Here is a 24,049-nt window from a genome sequence, read left to right as displayed (position 1 = left end):
TGTCTATGTTCCTGCCAAATAAAAAGTTTTTGATACTGTGATTCACTGAATTATACATTTGCATTTCCAAAATCCTCCTCTTGTTTTATGAGTAGCTATTCCTGACTTTTTTCAAAACATATTTGGCTCCTTAAAGCCAACTAGTACCAGCAGCAATAGTAGCAATGGTTAGGCATGACTCAGACATGCACAGATCACATACAGAATTATAGATACAAATGAACTATATGATAGATTATTATTTTTTTATTTTTTTTCTCTATTATTTTTTTAAACATATTAACTTTTTTGTCTTTATTTTTTTAATATTATATTCAAAAACTATGATGTCCCCATATACCCCCCATCCTCCTCACCCTACTCCTCCCCCCATAACAACAATCTCCTCCATCATCATGAGACATTCATTGCATTTGGTGAATACATCTCTGAGCACCACTGCACCTCATGGTCATTGCTCCACATCATAGCTCACACTCTCCCACAGTCCACCCAGTGGGCCATGGGAGGACATACAATGTCTGGTAACTGTCCCTGCAGCACCACCCAGGACAACACCAAGTCCTGAAAATGCCCCCACATCTCATCTCTTCCTCCCGCTCCCTACCCCCAACAACCACCATGGCCACTTTCTCCATTATTATTATTTAACTACACACACACATATATATACACACACACACACACAGTTAAATTATATATATATATAAAACTATATATATAAGCAATATATGTGTGTGTATATATATATATGTGTAGTTAAAAAAAAAATTCCCTAAATAGCCAGAATTCTAAAACCTGTTTTGACTCTTCTAGGTTCTTTTAAAAATCTTTATCCAAATGATGAATGCTGATTATTAACTGCATATCCAAGAAATTAGTGTATATTCCTCATTTTGACTTTTCGATCTAAATTAGATTTACCATTTAGATTTACAGAAAAGTTGCAAAACTGTTCCCAAGCACTCTTCAATCAGTTTCTTCCAAGTGTTAATATCTTGTATAACTATATTAAAAATGATCAAAACCAGGAATTAACATTGATTCAAAACAATTATCTGTACTATACTACAGGTTTGATTTGAATTTTACCCATTTTTCTACATATATCCTGTTTATATTCTAGAATCTAGTCCAGGAACCCACACTGGACTTAATTGTTATACCCCTTGGTGGCCTCTAATCTGTAAAATAGCTTCAGGCTTTTTCTTCATGATCTTGACACTGAGCACTCATTGTTGTTCTGTAGATTGTACTTCACATTGAGGCTGACTGAAGTTTTTCGTGATTACTGAGACTGTATTTTTGGCAAGAATAAGACAGATGTGATGTGGTCTCAGTGGGGTTCATGATGGTACATGATATTAATGTGTCTCAGTTGTGATGTTAACTTTGATCTCTTGGTTTAGGTAGTGTCTGCCAAGTTCATGCCCTGTAAAATTATTATTTTCTCTTCTATAGTTAATAAATATCTTGAGATGATACTTTGTGAGGCTATACAGATAACCTGTTCTCCTCAAAACTGTGCCCAATTATTTTAGTGTATGTTAGTGGAACTTGTCCATAATCATTACTGTGATGTTTGTCCAATGATAATTTTCTATTTCCCTCTCTCCTTTTACATATACAATAATTGGAATTCTTCTGTAAGGAAGAACTTTCTCTTCTCTGCCATTCATTTGTTCATTTAGTTATTGAGATTAGTACAGACTCGCGGATATTTATCTTATTCTATGGATTATAACTGGATGTTTTTGTTTTGTTAATAGACAATGTTGGAACAATTCTAGCAAGAGCACCTTCACATTGGCCAATGCCTATTTGATATGTTCATCCTTTCCTGGTACCACAAGATATCTCTGTCCTATCCCTGATATCAACTATTTTTCCCAGGGGTCCTATTACTTTAATGGGAGGATGATGTTTTGGAACCAAGATCTGGATGCTAGTTTTGCTTATTGTCACTGAGATTTCATTATTCCTAAGCCCCTCTTAGCTGACAGAGCTGGGAAATGTATGTATGCTAACCCAAATACATATCTACATATATGCATACATATGTACACAGAAATATGTGTGTGTATATGATAGAGGAGTACATATACATCTGCACATAAAAACTTTGTTATGAATGTGTCTAATTCCATAAATAGCTTGGCTTAAGATTGTATAGAATTTATAAATTAACATTGGGAGTTCTGAAATCTTTGAAATGCTGAATCTTCCTTTTACCTATCCAAGAACAGGGGATGCTTTCCCAGGTCAATTCTACCCTACATCTGTTAGTAAAGAGTTGTATCATTGTAGTTTCTATGGCACTAAATCACTTTGCTAGTTCCACCACATCCTCTTTAGCATTGATCAGTGATTGATTTTAAAGGTGGTTAATTTGATAGGGACAAAATAGTATTTCCTTTTATCTTTGAATTGTTTGATTCCAAAATTGCTGATCATTTTTATGAATATTACCAACTAGTTTGAATAGTTTGTTCATTAGCTTTCCAGATTTTGTAAATGTTTTATCGCCTTTAGTGTAATTTCAAAAAGCTAGCAAGTGTCTTACAGTTAGCTGATACTTTTGGGCAAAAAATTTTATATTCTCCCAGAGATAAAAGTAATACCTTCATTTAAAATATTTTTTAAATGTGTGATATATATTAATATATGAAATATGTGATCCTAGTTTCAAGTTATAATCTCGATTTTGGCTATATTCTTGACCCTTATGAATTTCAAATATCCAGCCTTGTCTTTGAGATACCTCTTTCCAAGTCCTGATTCTTTTGTCAACAAGTTCTCAAGATTATTTATATGTACATTAATTAGTTAAGCTCATTCTGATTCTGAATTCCCTCTTCAGTCACCCACTACTGTATTGGGGATTAAATTTTCAGTCATTTATTGTCCTGTATGAAATCTAAACCATAACTAAATTTTAAACACCTTGATTATACTGCTTCCTATTAAACATCTGACTATTTTAATACAATTAAGGTTTTCAAAATTATACTAGTTCTTCACTGTTAAGCAAATTGCACTGACTGTTGTCACTCTTAGTCCAATGATCCCTAAAACTGAATGTCAAAATCAATGATGGATCATTAGACTAGAATTACCTCAGTTTTATCTATATATCTGAACTAAACTTTGCTTAAGAGCAGCCCTGACGCATACTCATATCTCAGTAATCATCTGCTTCTGGAGATCGTGGTATTTCTGAGCTGAACGATATGTACTTTTCATTCCACTCCAAATGGCTGAAAAAATCCACTACTGTTGAGCTAAAATTTCCCTGTTGTACACCAGGATAAAGGAAAGACTGACAGTCGCATGCATTTGTGGGAATATATATGCGTGTACGGGTACGTGCATGTAAGAGAAAGAGCACTCGCGGTAGAGCATTCTTCAATTCACACAAAAAGAACAATACTTGGAAGTGTTCTTCTACACAATAACTTGCATAGTCGCCAATGTTCTTAAAGAATACTTTCCCATGTATTTTACCAATTGCATGGGATGTGTAGCTAAAAATTGTAAACTACATACAACATAAAGGCATACATATATTAGAGCATCTGCATATTTATTACAGTGTTCGATGGATTAATTCCCAGTATGTAGCTGAGTGATTTGTACTATTAATGCCTCACTGTATATTTGTGTATATCTTGGCAATTTAGTAAGATTTCACATAACTTAACTAAATCTTCATAAAATTTCACCCTATAAATTATTGCATATTTCAGGGGAAATTATTCATCCACTCATTTAGCCATTTATCTATCCGTTAAATACTGTGCTCATTTAATATTTTAATAATTCATTCATTCTTTTGTCCATTCATGTATCATTTATACTATACCTTATCCAGGCGGCTGGAAATATGGATTATTTAGGCCAGTGGTCTTAAACTTTAATGTGTATATGAATAACTTGGGGATCTTATTAAAATACAAATATGTTAAAGTAGTTCTGGGATGGGGCCTGAGATATAGCATTTAACAAGCTCCCAAGTGCTGCCAGAGCTTCTAGTCTGTGGATCACACTTTGAAGACAATTTCTATGGTTAGATGAACAGCAAGGCCTAAATGGCTCTCTTTCTTCTTGAGGAGACTTTGGGTGAGGAGAGTGAACTCCTATCAGACATGCAGTAATTCAGAATAACTGCCCAAGCCCTCAAGTGCTCATTGGGAGTGGAGTTTGGAGAATTTTTAATACTACTTGACAGGGTGTGTAAAGGCACTTAATAAGGATTTTATATTCAATTCTGTTTTCAAGAAGCAACCCTTCCCAATTAAAGGTTTTACCCATCAACTCATCTTCAGAATATAGATGAGCACTGATCCAACAGAGACTGTGATGGCTGAGAAGACCATAGTTGTCAAATGGTCATATCCTTTATTTCAGGATAAACGGGCAAAGATTAAGAATTATCTGTGTTCAGTGGAAAAATGAGCTGAAAGTTAAAATCTAAGCTCCCTAAAGCATATGGGATACATTCCCATATGCATTCCAAACGTCACCTGCTTAAGCATTGGTTCCAGCTCTTTAAAGAGAAACTGTTACTGAACTATGTACCTTATTTGTTTTCAATGAATGTGTGCAGTTTTCATTATTGAGTATGGATTCAGCAAATTTCAACAAATTATTTTACTTTATCTTATCCCATTTTTAGTTTGTTTTTTTTTTTCATAAAGTTGCAGTTTAAAGAAAACCTCTATGTAGCATTACATATAACTGCCTGGATTGCCAACCTCCCTTAGCAGAGTAGAAGAGTCGAGATCAGAGATTGGGAAACTACAGAATGTGGACCAAAACTGGCCCATTGCTACCTGTTTTCCTAAATAAAGTTTTATTTGAACACAGCCACACCCATTCATTACTGGGTATGGCTGCTTTCTCACTAAAATGGCAGAGCTGAGTAATTGCAACAGAGACCACATAGCCCGCAAAGTTGGAACTATGTACTACCTGAATTTTATGGGAATGTTTGATGTCCCTAGAGAAGGTAATAAAACTCTAGATTAAACAAACTCCTTTTTAAAACTCCATCTGATAAGGGATTCTTATTACATAGTTGTGTGATATATTATAAGCAATGTGTGCATATGCAAACATACAACAGGCAGAGAGATTTCCAATAGGTCAGGATCTTATGGATCTTTTCCTCACTATATAAACAACAGATTCACTTTCAGTAACTCATCCAAAGCATAAAAGATACAATACTTGAGGGCATATAAAAGGAAGTACTTTGACACAGAAACAGTAAAATGAGTTAGCATAACAAAAATAACATTGCTTGAGTATCAACAGATTATGTGAATGGGATTCAGCAATCGAATATACAAATGAAGGTACAGATGCAATAGATATAAAACATAAGGCCCAGGATAAAATGTAAGTTTAGCAAATTTAACAACCAGGAAAGAAAGCAAAGTTCTCTGTGCCCTCTTACCGAGTCTCCTTCCCCTTTCCCACCTTCCCAACCCTAAAAAGTGACACTGACTCATGTTTTTAAGGTGTCTGGGAACAAATGCAGGAAGGGTAATAACAATAAACAACAGGAGAACAAGAAACATAACTGAAGTACATTTAACCTAATGGGAACATGAATGAGGACTGCATCCTCTCTATAATAACGTGATTGTTTGTATCCTTCAGAGTATCCTGAGAACATAACCAGAGGGAAACCATGCCATGGGGTCAGAAAACAACAACAAAAATACTGCTTTGCAGAGCCTGAGGAAGAAAATTGGGTCAAAAAAATGAGAAATACAACATGATCAAGGCACAGGAACTTCCTAGGTTATTGTCAAGATCAGGGTGGCTATTTGTACCCATGGATATAGCCATCTTCTCCCTGGTGTTATCATCCATGGGGATATTGCACACTTTAGCCTGGAGTTGACTGTGCTGTAATAGTAGCACAAAACAAATTTGTTGACTAACTGATAGCTTCTCTGCTCCACAGGTCTCTAAACTTCCCTTCCCTTCCTAATAGCAAGAGATTTTATTTTCCTGTCATTGTTTGAATTTGATGCCACCTCTGTGTCAGGTTTCAGAATATTCTTCAGAACATCTTTTTGACCTATTCAAACACCAAGACCAGTACATTATGGTGTTCTGAAAGGTGATGCAGACATTTGAACATTAAAGAAATCTGGTTTCTAGTCTACCGAGAACATTCTGTACAGCTTCTATTATCTTCAAATGAGAACGTCCCATGGTGTTGAGAAAGCAACACTGACACCAGTCACTGTCTTTCCAAACTATGGTCAAATGAAAGGGTAGACTTTTTCACCAGAGATTCAACTTCAACCAAGTCCAAAGTCATAGCAAAAAACACATGAAACATCTCAGTGCACCCACTGATAAAATATCTCTGTAAAACCGCTGAAATCAGTCTACCTGGCATCCCTCCAGTGTCCATTTGATAGCAAGTGAGCCCCATTCCCAGCCTGCTGTGTCAGGCCATGAGATCGGTTTCAAGACCATTCAAATCTCTTTTGGCACCATAGCAATGTTGCAATTTCAAGCAAGCTTGCTTTCCTCCTCAAAGAGGTTATATCCTGATTATTGAGCTTCTAAGTACAGGGTTTTTTTCTGTGAATTATTTCATTATCTAGAATAAGGTAAAAGTCTCAAGTGTTATTTGTCCCTAGATTTCTCTTGCTTTGTCTTGCATGCTAAGTTTACCTATTCAATTATTAGCATTGGCCCAATCCAAGTTAAGGGCTACCATGGTGTTAAAACCTATGTATTAGACTCCCCTGTAAAGGACGCTACTATGGATCATCAGTTTCTTTACCCCTTCCTTATCAGTAATGTTTTCTCATCCAACAGTTTGTAGTTCTGTGGTTGCAGCTTCCCTGACTTATAAGTCATACTGTGTTACAGACAGCAAGGCATGCAAAGCAAGATTTTTCTGAAGTGAGAGTTCTTACCCAAAACAGCCTCTATCAGTAAGGTTCTGGGTTACAAGTCATATAACCGAGAATGGCTACTTTAAGAAGAAAATAAATATATTACATGGATATGGGGTAGAGCTCATAACCTGGAGAACCAGGCACAGAAAATGGTTAATAACCAGCATAGGTAAGAACAATGAGTATGGCAAGAAGCTTGGCAAGATCACACCACAAAAACATTCTTGCTGGGTGACTTGTTGGCACCAGGACCTATAGCACTGCCACCATCAAACACTCAACACTACCACACCTGGAGGACTCCTGGTACAGTGCCCTTGACATACCCTCACCACTATTGCCATCCTCAGGATATATACTGCTTAATTTACCCTGTATAACTGAAATGCTCCTTCAAGATTCAAAGTCAAGGGTAGGTGCATTGAGTTGGCTAGGCCTTCGTCAGGTGCCTTTACTGTAGTGGTCAAGGATGGGATAGGCTTCCCTCATACTGGGAGTCCAAGCCTTTTCCTATATCCAAGTGAAGGGAAACTCTTTAGATAATAGTCTTCAGGTAGGTACCTCACTTCATTGTCCCCAAGAAAACTAATACCACGTCAGGGGGTTATGGCAGATAGAATTACAACTCCCCACAGATGCCTACCCTAATCCCTAGAGCCTGTGGATGTGTTATGTTACATGGCAAAGGGAAAAATAAAGTTGAAGATGGAATTAAGGTTGCTAATTAGCTGACCTTAAAATAGGGAGATTATCCTGGGTTCTATAGGTGGACTTTATGTAGTCACAAGGATCCTGAAAGGTAGAAGAACAAGGTAGAAGGATGGCACATGAGGAGGACTACTGAAGATGGACGCGTGGGGGTATGAGTCATTGAATTCAGGCAGCCTGTAGTAGTTGGAAAAGCAAAGGAAACAGATTCCAGATGGGAAATATGGGACTGGCAATTCCTTGATTTTAGGCCAGTAAGACCCCTGCCAGACTTCTGACCTACAGTGCTATAAATTAATATATTTGTATTGTTTTAAATTAAGTTTGTGGTGATTTGTTATGCCAGCTATAGAAAACTAATAGAGGGGACTTTTCTTTAAGGTCTTTTGCAGCTAATTAAAATATTTCCTAAGTGACATTTTTTTCTAGGGACTCAATTTATATTTAATTAATAGACCAGGAATTTGGGTACTTTGCTGCTATGGATTTTCTCATAACTGTAGGAAAGTGTTTCAAGTTTTAATACCTACTGAAAAATTATGTTACTTAAAATAATATTGAATCAGTGGATGGAGAGAGTTCAGCACATTCCAAAAGCAAGGAGAAGCTTCAGATGATAGTGATTTTGACAGGTAGCCAAAAGATTATTTCTAATGCTCAGTACTTAAAGGCTTTTCTAGTTCAAAACTTTACAAGCTTTAAATCAAAGGTCTGTATCTGACTACATAAAATCTAAAGACTTCTCAATTCCCTTGCAAGCTACTAATGGAGTGGGGGGGGGGGGGGAGGGGTAGTGGTAAGAGGGAGGGAAGACGACTAGGTAATGATTAATCCGAGACAGCAAACAGTAGTTTTTTAATTGCCCTGTTATAAATTGTGAAGTATGGAACAAAATATAGTAAATTAAGGCCAGGAATATGATTTTAGGAAGTTATTCACATTAGGTTTAATTACTACAATGGTTTCTAGGTGGGAGGTGCATACTCTTTAAAGGACCAGTTAGTAAATATCTTCAGCTTTGTTACAGCTACTCAACTCCAACACTAAAGCACAAAAGTCACCGTATTCAATACCCAGTGTGTTCCCCTGTGTTCCAATAAGATTTCACTTACAGAACAGACATTGAGATGAATTTGACCCACAGTTCACTGAACACACTGGTCTAGATTATAATGTCTGCTTGCAAGAGAGTTTGGGAAAAGATTAAGATAGAAAAGTTAGCAGTGTTCTGCTGCTACATGTAGTGGTAAAGCCAAGAAAAATCTGAGAAGTGAGGAGCAGTCCTGGGCTATTTCAGGCGGGAGTCAAGATTCAATCCTGGGGAGATCTGCCACATTCCCTAATAGATCAGCAAGAATCCCAAGTACAGGGGCAGAGACCAGTGAAGGAGGATGGACCATTAACAAGCCCTTAATTGTAATGACTCTAATTATGAACCTTTACTTTCGAAACTGAAACTTAGCATAGTATTATAGAGTACCTATATGTTACCTCCTAAGATCCTCCTTGTTGCTCAAGTGTAGCCTCAAAGCCAAAACTCAGTGTATAAATGTGTTACCTTCCCTCCAGCATGGGACATGACTCCCAGTGATGAACCTCTCTGGCACCAAGGGATTATTACCACTCACAAACTATCAATGCAACTAGGAAAAAACATCAACCAAAAGGGGGGAAAGGTAAGGACAAATGAGTTTATATGGCAAAAAGACTTCAAAGTGAGTCAGGAGGTCATTTCAGAGGTTATGCTTATGAACATCTCAGCAGGAACTCAGACTGCCAAAGTAAATATTACCTCAAATAGCAAGGTTCCTGAGGACTCTGAAGACATCCAGACACTATAAGTAGGGCTGACAGCTCAGGAGTTTGGCACCCTGCTAGCAGGCCCTACTTTGGAATTTATGCTCCCCAGTGGGATAGTTGGACTCAGTTGTGTTTTCCCTACACATGATTCTGCTGCCCCTCTATTTGAACCTACAGTTAGTATTAGAATTGTTTGGTGTATGTCCAAGAGACTTAAATCTTTGGGCTGTCCATGTGCTAGTTGGGCTCTGAATCTCAACAGACTTGCAACACCTACTCTGCAGTTTACTGGACTCCCCAGGACAACAAGGAGAAGATGACTGACAACCATATCAAGGAACTGAGAGAGTCTGCAAGCAAGTCAGTCCCACCATCTTCCCCATGGGACCTAAGCCCCCTCTCAAATAGAGGTAGAGGGCATTACCACCACCAGAATCCTCAGGATTGGGGAATGGACAATGGACTAGAGTATGCTTACAGTTGTTCTACTGTAGTCTTGTTGTGATCCTAGCAATGGAAGAAATTTTATCATGGATGTGGAGGCAGTGGCAAATGGAAGCCCTGAGGGGAAGGAGAGGGATAAGTAAGTATAATTTGGGGGCATTTTGGGGACTTGGGAATTATCCTGAATGACATTTCAATAACAGACGCAGGCCATCATATATCATATAATAACTTGCAAAAATGTGTGGGAGAGATTGTAAACTACAATGTAAACTATAATCATTGCTTGGTGGCAATGTTCCAAGATGTGTTCATCAATTGTGACAAATATACTACACACTAATGAAGAATGTTGCTGATGTGGGAAAATGTGGGAAGGCTAGGGAGCAGGGCATATGGGAATCCCCTATATTTTATGTGTAACACTTATGTAATCTAAGTTTCTCTTAAAAAATAAAAAAGTATATTAAAAAAGAAATGAGGGTACAGTGGTAAAAGAAAAAGAAGGTTCAATTGAGTAGCAGTCTGGGGAACCAGTCCAGCAGAATTGAAAATGTGATTATTGAACAGTACCAATCTGATTCTACACAGGGATCCATATTCTTGAGCTCGAGTACCGCATTCTCTCAGAAGTCATACTAATAAAAGTTCTTCAGTCCATGTTGGTTTTTGTTTTTTTGTTTTGTTTCTCTCAAAACTCACCCAGCTTCTTTGGAATAATATGGATGGAAGATATGTTTTTCCAAGTCTGTTAATGTTAAAGGAAAAAGTGAAGCAAAGCAGCATTTTCTTAGTGGTACCAAGAAATAAATTAAGGCAAAATGAGAAAAGTGGAGAGGGGAAGAGAAAGATTGCTTGATTTACTATTAATCCTGAATTGCTGCCAATCTATGTACTTTATGCCTTAACTTCGGCAATCATTTATGTTTCTTTGAATATTACCTTTGAAAGTAAAGAGGCAATGTGCTGTGGTGATTTGAGATCAAGGACTTGGGTTTTTCTTCCCAATGATTTTTCATAACATTCTTCTGAGAAGTGACCATTTTATTTCATGGGAACTGATTGCTAGACTTGAAGTGGTGAAACCTGAATTCAAAGCCCAGTTCTGTATGACTATAGGCAAATATATATTTGTTAGATTAGCACCTGTGTAAATAGGGCGAACATGCCCATAAGACCATTTTTATGCCATTTCAACAGTTATAATCATATCCATGTAATTTTGAGGGAGAAAGAGAACTGCCAAATGTTCTTACAGAACTTCCTCACTTTGTCTTCTCTATACCGAGGAGACTGGACTTAATAAATTGTAGATGTAGCTAGTGTCTGATGCCCAGTTGAGAAACATGTAAATGAGAGGAAAGAGTTAATATACTTTTTTTTTTTAAAGATTATTTCTCTTCCCCCCTTCCCCTCCCCCCGGTTGTCTGTTCTGTTTCTATTTGCTGGGTCTTCTTTGTCCACTTCTGTTGTCAGTGGCACAGGAATCTGTGTTTCTTTTCGTTGCATCATCTTGCTGTGTCAGCTCTCTGTGTGGGCGGTGCCATTCCTGGGCAGGCTGCTCTTTCTTTCGCGCTGGGCGGCTCTCCTTACGGGGCACACTCCTTGCACGTGGGGCTCCCCTATGCAGGGGACACCCCTGCGTGGCACGGCACTCCTTGCGCGCATCAGCACTGTGCGTGGGCCAGCTGCACACGGGTCAAGGAGGCCCAGGGTTTGAACTGCAGACCTCCCATGTGGTAGACGGAAGCCCTAACCACTGGGCCAAGTCCACCGCCAATATACAGTCATAATCTGCTTTTCTTTAAGTTTCTGTCTCCATCTTATCTTTCCCGTTAAATGAAGACTGGGCAATCAAGATCCATTGCCTCTCCCTCCATTTAGAGAAATAGCAAATACTGATGCTCAGGTCCCTCCCGGGGACTTCAAGTTAATTAGTCTAGGGTGTAACCTAGACATCAGTTTTTAATAGTTCCCTATGTGATTCAAAGCTGAAACCATAGTTGAGTACCCCTGCCTTAATAATGGCCCTAAAAGCCTGGTTGGAACGTTAGAATTATTTGGAGAGATATAGGTCCAGAAAGAGAAGATCCAGAGTCCTAGAAGCCTTTGCCAGATCTACTGGTTCAGAATTTCTAAGGGTGAGGCTCAGGTGTTATATGCCATTTTCAAACACTCTATTGGTAAATCTGATGATATATGGGTTTTTTTTTTAAGATGTATTTATTTTATTTATTTCTCTCCCCTTCCCCCCCACCCCAGTTGTCTGTTCTCTGTGTCTATTTGCTGTGTGTTCTTTGTCCGCTTCTATTGTTGTCAGCGGCACAGGAATCTGTGTTTCTTTTTGTTGCATCATCTTGTTATGTCAGCTCTCCATGTGCGGTGCCATTCTTGGGCAGGCTGAACTTTCTTTCATGCTGGGTGGCTCGACCCTGCATTAAAGGAAATAGAAATTGTACCATTAATTGTTTCTTTCTGTGCCCTTTCCACATATCTTTTCCATTAAATAATTTGCATCAAGCATTGATGGATTACAGTGAAGATAACATGTGGGTATGTGTCTCAAAGAATTTAATCAGAGCACTTTGTTACATTTGCAAGGAAAAGGATACTTGAGGACAAGGAGAAAGCAAGTGACTTTCCAATCACTTCCCTCTCCTTGTTACCAACTGTTGTTCAAATGACACAAACTGTGCAAGTATCCAGCAGAGAGCAATGAAACTTGAGCTTTGCTTTGCTTCCATAAAGGCTAGGAACCAGGGCTTACTCATTTCTAAATACTGAACCTCTAGAAAAGTGCCTGGAATATACTAAGCAAAATAAATGAGTATTTAATGAATGGATACAGGGAAGAAGAAATACCACATAGAGGACAAGATGCATTTTTAGAATGCCAGACTTCTGGAAGAGTTTTAAAAGCTGATTCATGGGTGCTCCTCTGTCCAAAGGTGCAAGTTTTCAGACAAGTTCCAGAGCTCTGTTGTCCTCTGAGGAACATAAGCCCAACATCAGATTATGTACCTATAGCTATATAGTATGCATCACCCCTCTTGATGAGGTCCCCTGAATGTCCCATGCAAATAATTTCCATTTCTTCCTCCCCACATCTTGAAAGATAATGTTCTTATCTTTAGGGATGGCTTTAACTGAAGGTTGAGAAGATGATGTTTTCAGACCACTTGACTGAAAAATTCAGAGTTCTAAACCTTTTCATTAGATTTTGCAGAAGTGGATAATACAACCTCTCACCTTCCAATTGGAGCAGTAGCTTATTTCTTTTTGGGTCTGAGTCAGTGAAGAAACTGGCCCATTTTCAGAATTTCACTGCCTTGGTTATTTATGGCAGCCCATAAACCCATTCTTCTTTCACCTCCCTGGACAATCATGAGGCTCAGATGCCAAGCTGGGAAATGTAATGTATTTTTCCAGGAGCAGCTGGCTTCTTGGCAAGCACTTCTGGCAGTGGTGTGGTCCCTTTGAGTTTGTCCACTGCTCTGCCTTGTGTTAAGTTGCATGATGTTTAGGCTGCTGTGCTGTTGTACCTACTATTTTTCTTTTGATTCACCTTTTCAATAATGTAGAATTTATAACCATTTAATCCACATGGAGAGAAAGCTATAGCATACATCTGAAAAAGAAAGCCTATATATGGAATTTCCATGAAGTTAAATCTTAATGCTGGAAGGGACAGGAGAAGCTATAATCATATTCTGAAGGAATTCTCTCTATAATGATCTTCAGTAGGAGTCAGTCAACATCTGCTCAAATTTTTGGTGACAGGGTGATTACTACTTTTTAAATTAGGCCATTTTATCACTGCATTACACTAACTGCCTAAAAATCCTTCTTAAAAATGAGATGAAGTCCTTACCACAGTTTTTAAAACTAGTCACAGCCCACTTTCAGAGCAGCACAGAAAACATCTAATCATTCTTCAATACTATAGCCCTTCAAATGTGTTTTACTCTTTCATCTCCCATTCTCCAGTGTTGATAACATCTCTACCCATTTTCACTATTCTTATCCTCTGGTCAGAAATGGTTGTCAGTGTATGTCTGAAAAGATGTTATCATCCTTGAGAATAGTCACTGGGACCCATTACTGCTCATTCTCAGGATATCATAATACTATCAGCCCAGACATCACTTCAGCTCTTTTTTTGTTAGTTAACTGTGAGCTGACAATGTAGTGAAGCTGCTAAGAACTGTCCCTTTTGTTACCCTTGACTCTCTAGTACCCCTTCAAGACTCTCAAGGTGGGTACTATTATTAGTCTTCAGTTATATTTGAGAACCCTAAATGATTGCTCAATGCCACACAACTAATTCTTCCTAACTGCAAAGCCCTTAATCAAAACAATATATTCTCACTTGAAATTATGACCAACTAAAACTGATTTATTTTTAACAGAAGTTGCCATCAGACAAAAATTCCTTCTTCATTTATCATTTTTGTGATTCATTCATTTGCATTTCTTTGATATAATATAGTATCATTTTCTCATCGTAATTCATTTCCAAATACAAATAATTCTTAGAACAAATCCAAAGTTCTTTTGGTTTAATCATAACTTAAGAGTTGACACTTGAGACTCAGTGTTGCCCAAAGTTATGCTGCTGGTAATTAGATCATCTCTGAATCTGTTTTTATTGATTATTTGATCTTTTGGTGCCCAATCATTTTTTCCTACTTCTTTGCATATATCTAGTACTTTTATTGTTTGGTGAATATTGTAGGGGATACATGATAGATGTTCTGGATTATATTACCATCTTATAAATAGTTGCATTTTTTTCTGGCAGGCAGTTAAATTGCTGCTGGATCACCTTGACCTGTCAAGTCTTGGTTTTAGACTTTATTAAGGGAGATAAATTCAGGTTTTGCATTTAAATTCAGGAAACTGTCCTTTCTCCTAGGGATGGATTTTCTTGGAACCCAACTAAATTCCCAGGGTATTCACCAAGATGTCTCCACTATAGTTATGACTAAACTCCATATCTCCCCTGCCTATGAAACTGAAATCTCTCCTATCTCTCAGCAGCTATCCTCTGCTAGGACTCCCGAGTGTTCCCTTGAAAATGTGCATATTTGGAACTTTTCAGGAACATTAGAAGAATTTTTCGACCCCCCTATAACAACCCCCAAATCCTAGCTGCTGGTTCCAATACATGTTTCCTCTGCTTAGAAAGATTGCTGGTCTCCCCTTATGATTTAAAAAATACTTTCAGAAAGAGAGCTACCCTTATATGGGGCTTACTTTGTTTTTGCCTTCTTTCAAGAATCAGGCATGGTTTTCCCATTAGCAGTGACCAATAATACCTCCTTGTATTTGTTTCTTCTTCCTGCTTCATCCCCTCCCACCCCGTTCTTCTCCTTTGATTCCTGGGATAAATTCCAAATAAACTACCTACATGTAAGCCTCTGTCATGGGCTTGGCTTGTAAGGGAAACCAAATTTATGTTACCTAATTCTTCTATTTTTAGCTCTTATTATCCCCCTTTTCCACAACTGTCTCTATATAAGATCTATAAAATGCTCACTAAAAGCAAGATTATCAGGATAATTTCTCTGATATAGCAACCTAAAAAGAATTAACAATAACTGAAAATATAAATGCATAAATTAACAAAGCTATCATTTATTTCATCATTATTTAACATATTTGAGAGCACTGAACTGTTACATATTAGAGAGAAAACAAGATACAGGCTCTATAGTCAAGAATCTTATAGTGTGGTAGGAAAAGAAATATATTTATACAATAAATACAATGAAGTGTCATATGGAATGCAGTAGAATTCTGCACAGTTAGAGCAGAACAAGGGATAGTTTAATAAAGTGACATCCAAGCAGAATTTTAAACTATGAACAGACCTGTACTATACAGTAAATGGGTAAAAGATATCCCAAGTAGTATGATCAATGATACAGAGGCATCCAACTGTATAATGATGCAGGAAGCATCCCTCAATTGTACAATAAAGAGGAAAAAGATACAGTTGGAAGAAGCAGTGAGAGAAACCAAATCATGGATGATCTTGTCCTTATCTTTAAGATAGTGAACTTATCTGTTTCAGATTTTTATTAGAAAAATTGTGAGCCTTATTACTGTTTCATCATTACTATAATTATCTCTAAGGAAATATGTTTTCTTATAATTTAGCTCATATATACACTCCCAAAGAAAGCTGTATAAAAGAGCACATTTATTATGTGAAGCATTCTCAAATTTTAAATTCTTTTCTATGCTAGTTTACATCCTTAAAAATAAATGCTGCTCTGATCTTCTGATCTACTTGCATGATTTCTTGACCAATTGTTGGGAAAACACTTCAATAGGCAGTCATAGACTAAATACACTGATACCATTTGTCACTTATCCAATCAGTAAATGTCAAAAGGTTTGACAATTTACTCTATTAGGGTAAAAAAAAAAAATTTGCAAATGTAAGTGTCAGGAATACAAAATGTATCACCCTTACAAGGTAAATTTGGGCAAAAGTTAAAATTACATGTGAATTTATCTTGACACAGCAATCCTAATTCTAAATTATCTATCCCAAAAATTTACTGGTGAAAATATGAAACAATATGTACAAGGCTATTTTCTGTATTACTATTTGTAGTAGGGGACAGACTAAATAAATTATAATATTCCATACATTGAATTCTAATTACTATTCAGCCATAAAAGGAATACACACACACACACAGAGCTCTAGCCTAATCTCCAGGCCACATGGTTAAAGGATAAAACAAGGTGGAACAAAGTATGTAGATATTATCTAAGAAAGGGGGATACAGAAATATACACATACTTATTTTAAAAACCACCACAGAAATATAAATAATCTTAAAAATATAAAAGTTACTTAAGGGGAAGAAGTGAACATGTGGAAGAAACAGAAAAACTCTAAATCCACGTTGTCCTGTAGATTTGATTTTAGATATCATATAGAGGTTTTATATAATTGCAAAACAAAGTTATAGTTAAAATCAACCCATAGAAGTTAAAAGGAAAATTAAATACTTCTTTGTATTTGGCTGGAAGCATAAACTCTCAGAGTAAGAATTATTCCAAGTGGCATAAAATGCAATGGTATGACGGGACATACTTAGTGAATTATGCCCAAAGAACAGAATGAAATAGAAGAGAAAGATGAAAGTGCTATCTTCAGGAAAACTATTATGAATAACATTGATTTATATTAAACAATGTTAATATGCCACTAATAAGTTATAGTTAATTACATTAGTATCATTAGGAACCAAGATTTTTTAGACAAAAAAGATAAAAACAAAAAATCGTATAAGGAAAATCCTATGAGTCAATTTTCATACTTCATCTTTTGTCAGGAAGCTAGTCATTTTCTTTAAGTTTTCTGTTTTCTTGACCAGAAAATGGCATTTAACATTCTTTTATCTCTTCCATTGCTGTGATCACTCACTGTGCAGATGTATTACATTCCAGGCTACATTGCCTTTCTTGATGCCCCATGAATATGTCGAACACATTCCTGTTTGAGGAATGGGAAGTTTATGTAATAATGAGAAAGTCTGCAATGTGGAACAAAGTTGTTTAAAAGTATGGGAGGAAAATACAGCACAGAGAATAAATCAAGGTCATCAAACCTATGAGTAACAGGAGATCCAGAAAGAGAGAACAGGGAAAATGAAGGGAAGAAAACTATCCAAGCAGTACAATATACAGGAATTAAAAGAGCTGAAGGACAGGACTCTAGGCAGAAAGTTCCCTCTGTGAGAAATCACAAGATTTCAGAGCACAAAAGAAGACCCTCCAACCTCTCATAGGAGAGCGAGGAAAATGTCATCTGCAAAGAAACTGAAATCAGATTTGTTAGAAAACAAGATGCTGCTGAAACCCTTCTACAATAGCATTGTTCTTTAATATATATTTTAATTTCCAGCTAAGTCACCAACTAAGTAATAATAATGGTAGCATAAAGTCACTCTTAGACAAATGAGAACTGGAAAACCCACTTTTTATACACTTTCAGGAAACAGTAAATCCAACCCTGGAAAGAAATTATGGAATGTTCCAGAATGGCAGAGGTCCAATACATATGTGTGTGTGTGTGTATACACAGACATACAAATACATATGCCTACTCTCCATTTATATTGGAGTAGGACTACTGAGAGCTTTTGTGGAGAGGAGGAGGAGGCTTTCTTGTAAGAGGTATTTGAGATATGGCATACCCACCTCTGAGAGTTTAGAAAAACTCTAGATAAAGTCAGACAGTGCCAAAAGGAAATGGGAAATCAAATAAGAATGTTAGGAATAAAGCACATAAGGTAAGTCAACATGAAGGTTTGAGAGCAACACATTGATGATGAAATCCAACCAAGCGATGATTATTATAAAGAACTCAGGAGTGTTAAAGATTTGCTAGAGTACTGGAGTCATTTAAACCTAAAGAAAAATTAACTGGAAGAATTATCATAGGAAAGAATAGAAGTGTAAGAAATTTGAAAACAAAAATAGGAATGTAACTATTCACCTACCTATAACTTATAACTATATATAATTATATGTATAGCAACAAAACCCACATGTATATGCATATATATTCCAAATTTAAGAATACCCACAAAGAAAATAGATGTAAGGACGCTAACTCTCATCTTTCATTTTAGTGAATTCAGACAAGCAATTAAAATGAACAAAAAATGTAGCTTCTTAAAGATTTTTATATTTTTAACCTTATGGAAGTTTGTAGAAAAATTAGTATCAAATGCTGAAGGAGTATTTATCGGAAATGATCAAACCCTTCAATTTTATGTTTTTTCCTTTTATGAAATTCCAGAAAATTAAATTTTAATTGAATTGTCAAAAATAGCAAATATATATTACTTTTATATAGCATCTTTATTGAAATACAATTCAAATGCTTAGCATTCACCCATTTGGACTTTATATGCAATGTTTTTAGTATTTTCATAGAGTTGTACAGTCATTACCATCAATTTTTAAACATTTTTTATCACCCCAAAAAGAAACCTCATGCCCATTAGCAGTCACTCCCACTTTTCTCTGTCCTAGGAAACCACCAATCTACTTTCTCTATATAGATCTGCCATTTTGGACATTTCTTATATAGAGAATCATAAAATATGTGGTCTGTTTTGACTGGTTTCCTTCACTTACAGCACTGTTCTCAAGGTTCATCTAGGTTGTAGCGTGTATCAGTACTTCATTTAAAAAAAATTTCATGGAAATATATAATCCATACCTAAATAAGTGTATTGGAAAAGCTGTGAACTTAAGAATAGCAAGTACATTTTGTTGGGCACTCTCTTTCTACTTTCATGCTACAGTTCCCTGATCTTGTTCATCTTTGAGAGGGTACATCCTTCAGGGGAGACCTGGTTCCTTCCATACTCTCAGCTAAATCTTGAGATAAGGCAATCATGGCAGTTTTACTGCCCTTGACAAGTGGGCATGTGACTCAATTCTGGAAAAGTCTTCTGGGGGAACTCTGGAAAATTTTTCTTCCCATTTGAAAATAAACAAAAGGTGGGAAATTCCAATTTCTGTTACTAGAATTTGGAACCAGATACTAATTCAACTGTGACATATGTTAACTCTTTCACTATGGGTAAGTTGTGGTTAATTTATGCCTCCATTTTCTTATATATAAAAATGGAGACAATAATTGGTAAAACCTACTCCCTGGGGTTACAATGAAGATTAAAACACGTAAAACAGAACAATTCTTGACACCTAGTCAAATGTTTTTTATTATTCCTATTGTTAATATTAGGGTGCTAGGAATTTATTTAAATTCTGGTAATCTATTATTGCTACGTGCTCCCCTTCAGTGTTTCAATTCTACATTGCACCTTCTATTTTATTTTCTTTGCTAAAAGTGCCAAAAATCAAATCAAGGTTAAGCTGTTTTAGGCCTCTTCCTGCCTTTGTTCTCATTACTCTCCTGAAGAAACTTATGAACCCTTTTTGGACTTTTCTCCTACTCAATTCCACCTCTAACCTCTCAAATTTATCTTTTGTCATCTATGGGATCCTTTTGTATTTGGAATATTTTCTCAAAAGTTTTTCAGCATGTATCTAGCAGCTAGCATAACTTACCCTTCTGCCCCCAATTCTTTCTCATTTGAATTATTTGGGATTTTAAAATTAGAATTTTTAAAAAGCAATCTCTCTGCCATGGGTCACACTTTTTTTCCCTGTGAGCTTTTTTTGAAATCTGCTTTCCCAAAGCCAAGGTCACATCCAAAGCTGTCCAGCAAATATGATTATAGGAAAAGCAGATGTCTGAGAAAATAGAGTTTCAGAGACCCATCAGTTTGCCACCTAGGCTGGTAAGGAAGGGGCATGTCTGCCAGTTTAATACTTTTACAGGAGGAACTTAGACAAGTGAATATTGATCTATCGACCTATTCAACTTTAAAAGGGTCTTGAATGGATGAGGGTTATTCTTCCTATCACAACCTCTGTTAGCTGCTAAGGTAAGGAGGTGCTTTTTAATGGCATGGCCGGAGAGTCTCTTTATTCAGAAATAGTCTAAAAAGATCTGTCACAATCTAAGTCCTTCCTATATATCAGGCACTATACCAAGTGTTTTATACCAATAGCCCATCCCCCCACCCACCCAGCGAACCTGTACAGGTTTACAATGACTGAGGCTGAACAATGTGCTCAATATCACACAGCTAGTTAAGTTTGGAGCTATGATTTGAATTCATGACTGCCTAACTTCAAGGGCTGTGCTCTTCTTACATGCATCACATATCTTGCATCTTATAAAATACCCATCTGAGTCCACTTTCAAAACAAAGTCCTTTCTGGGATTCTTGGAAGAACCAATGATTTTGCACATCTCAAAATTTTAGTTTACATTTTTAACATCAAGTTTGAATTTTTCAGCCTTACTTGGAAAATGTTTAAGACTTCCTTTGCTACAACTCACTTTCCTGCCTTTGGAATCATAGCTTTTTCTAAGAATCTTAGCAAATTGATTTTATATGGAGACATCATATGATTTAGGCCCCTGACATCAAAGGATGATCAAAGTATCACAGAAGTTGTGGGACATTTTCATTTCCTAAGGGCTATACAGCAAGTACAAACAAGATAAAATATCAAGTAAGAATACTACATAAACAAGTCACCTTCTTTTGAAACACCACTTTTCTTAAAGTTACAAGAAATAATTTTGATTACAGAAATGAGTATGTCCTCGTGTACAAGTATATTAACTCATTCTAAATTAGTGTAAGGAAAAAACTAGCATTGATAAACTTTAAAAACACTTTGGTTTTAACGGAATAGTATTTTTCTCTGCTAGGCAACTAGTTTATTCAAATATTTCTAATCTAGCCAAGTGCTATCATAACTCACAAACAAATGACAAACTGTCTCAAACTTGGGAAGATCATGCGATTATAAGCTACGCCAGGCTAACACACTTACTCTGAGGCAGCTCCAGAAAAATTAAACACACTGGGTTACCGTACCCATTATATACCTTTGTTTTGGTTACAGTTCTTTTAGCAACATAAAAGCATGAAAACTAATGCATATTCTTCATGTTTGCCTATGTGTTGTGTATGGGCAGGGGTGGGGGAGGGTATCTTTTAATATGTTTATAATGAACTGATGCTATATACCTACAGCATGTAAAAATAGATTAACAGCCACATAAAAATACAATGCATAGGTAATTTTTTCCTAAGCCTTAATTTAGCTAGTGGGTGGAAAATGTCAGCATGTAAGGGGTTAAGGAACAGCTGATGCCTCATGGAAACTTTGTAAAACATTCTATTTATAAATATTTCTATTTGGATATCACATTTTCTATAATGCTATTGGCTTGTTTTATTTTTATACCTTAGAAATTTTCCATGAAAGGAGATGAACTCAGGAATGTCTTTTTCTTTTAAAGTTCATACCTATTTCTGGTTATTGGATTCTGAACTTCCCAGGTTTGTCTAATTGTCAATAGTTTCAGATGTGTTCATATGAATTTGACAAAATAAGATTTGAGGAATGAAAAACACCTAAGATAAAGTTGAACTATTGGACCTGTATTGCTGGTTTTGGCCAAAGCCAGGGATACCAGAGACATTCAAAGTCTTGGAAATATATTATATATGCATAAATGATGGCTTCAGTCAAAATTCAAATAATATATATACTCTTTAGGCTTTGGGAAGTCAGGACCATAAAGACAGCATTATGAAATGCAATTTGCTAGAGAAAGCACACTAGAGTTACCAAAAAAAAAGAAAAAACCCACAGTGAATGTCCTGATTTTTTATTTTGGGCAAATACTGTGGATCCTTGAAATGCACGTTATCAGCACCTCTTAAAAGGACTTTATCAAGTTTGGCAACCTATAACTTGAATCCACCTCTATCTCTAAACTGGCTTTAACAGTGTAAGTAAGGAAGATGCATTTTGCTGTTTTGAGGGACTGAGGAGTCTAATGAACCTGCTTTTGGTCAGTGAACCCCTTTTCGTTTTCTTCTTCCATACAGAATACCAGCAGCATAGACATCTTAATTCAGACACTTCTCTCCATTTCTTTGCTCAACCATTCTTTCAGCCTGAAATTCTCACTCTCTTCACCACCCACTTTTATCTTTATGACAGGATGTCTGAAATTAAATGCCCCTCTTTGTCTTCACAAAGCTATTTCGCATAGCAGTTGTGCTTTCTCTGGGTTAATCTTGATCATAGACGAGTTGTTAAGGTACCAGGAATTAAAGGGAACAGAGAATTATGGAAATATGCAAAAAGATAAAATATTCCCTAAACCCACTACATGTTTATGCTAATACTTTGTTAATTTTGGTAGTATTTTAATCTTCCTATATTATCTTTAATAGTGAGAATTAAAGACTGCTCAGATCTTCTAGGTAATTCAGTCAGCAGGTACTGTAAAGATATTTCATCCAAAGCCTGACTTTACACTCAGTGCTTTTTGTGAAAGACTCAAAAATCCAAATAAATTTCAGAACTGTTCTATTTGTGCCATCACATGTTTAGAAGAAAAGTCCTCCGCACCGCCTTCAGGCCCTTTGAGTGGGAAGTTTTAGACCCTGGTGTTAGCACCACCTTTTTCATAATCCTTTCGATACTGCCTAATTTTTATTCTTTAACAGCCAGTGTTGAGATACAGATTCTGTCCAAGGCCGCTTTCCATGCCGCCAATGTTGTTCTTTATTTTGTGTGACTATTGTTTTCTTCCCCGAGTGCCTGGGTTCTATGACACATTGCTCTTTGTTTTAGATCAATTTCCCCTTGCTGTGATCTCAAGGGCTTAATTTAGGGTTTATAGGAATCGAATGAAAATTATGTGCCAAATATACAAATGAAAATTCATGGAAAATAAATGTGTTACTTCCTGTAGTAAATGCTGTTGGTTCCTTCATATACCCTCTGTATTTAACTTTATTCAAAGGTTGTTTAAACAGCTGTGACTCTTCGCCTGAGGGCTTATTTCTAGTACAGGGAATACAATCCCGGTAAGCCAAAAGGCAAGTGGGAAGTGCCCAGATGCAGCCCTTAACCAGTGATGTATGGGGAGCTGATGGAATACACACCAGGCAGCCCAGCCCTCAGTCCGGATAAATTTGAGGCATGTCTTCAGTGGTGTTTAAATCTCCAGCAGAGCTAAGCTCCACATTCTAAAAAAGGTAAAGAGACTTAAGTTTGTTGGCTACCTTCCCTTTCCTATTTCCATTTCACTGTTTCCTATGATTACCTATCAGATAATCACAAATTACAAATAAATTGTTGTCTTAGATTGAGGTAACCAAAAACAATACAGTTGGTAGAGAAAGGGTCCTAGGAAGTATATCCTCAAGATGGAATTCTGGAACTGGATTCTTAACTTACTAGAGTGCTAGAGCTGTGAATGGTAGGGAATTATGCTGTCTGGTTTCTCTGGGAAAAGCCATTAAGAGTATCACTCAATAAAAAATAAAAAATAAAAAGTATCACTTGGAAAACCCATTGGTACGCTGGTAAATTGATTCTTTGGGGGCCTGGGGAAAGTCCTTGCTTAGTGTTTGCCCATGTCCATGGTGGAAATATTCCAGCTGTGGCTGATTTCAAGCTATGAATGTGATGCCACTAAAGGCAGAGTTGGAAAGAATTGCATACAATACGTGGATCAATGT

This window comes from Dasypus novemcinctus, chromosome 21 (genome assembly GCF_030445035.2).
Source record: "Dasypus novemcinctus isolate mDasNov1 chromosome 21, mDasNov1.1.hap2, whole genome shotgun sequence".
In the NCBI taxonomy this organism is placed as follows: domain Eukaryota; kingdom Metazoa; phylum Chordata; class Mammalia; order Cingulata; family Dasypodidae; genus Dasypus; species Dasypus novemcinctus.
Note: the sequence above shows the minus strand (reverse complement) of the source record.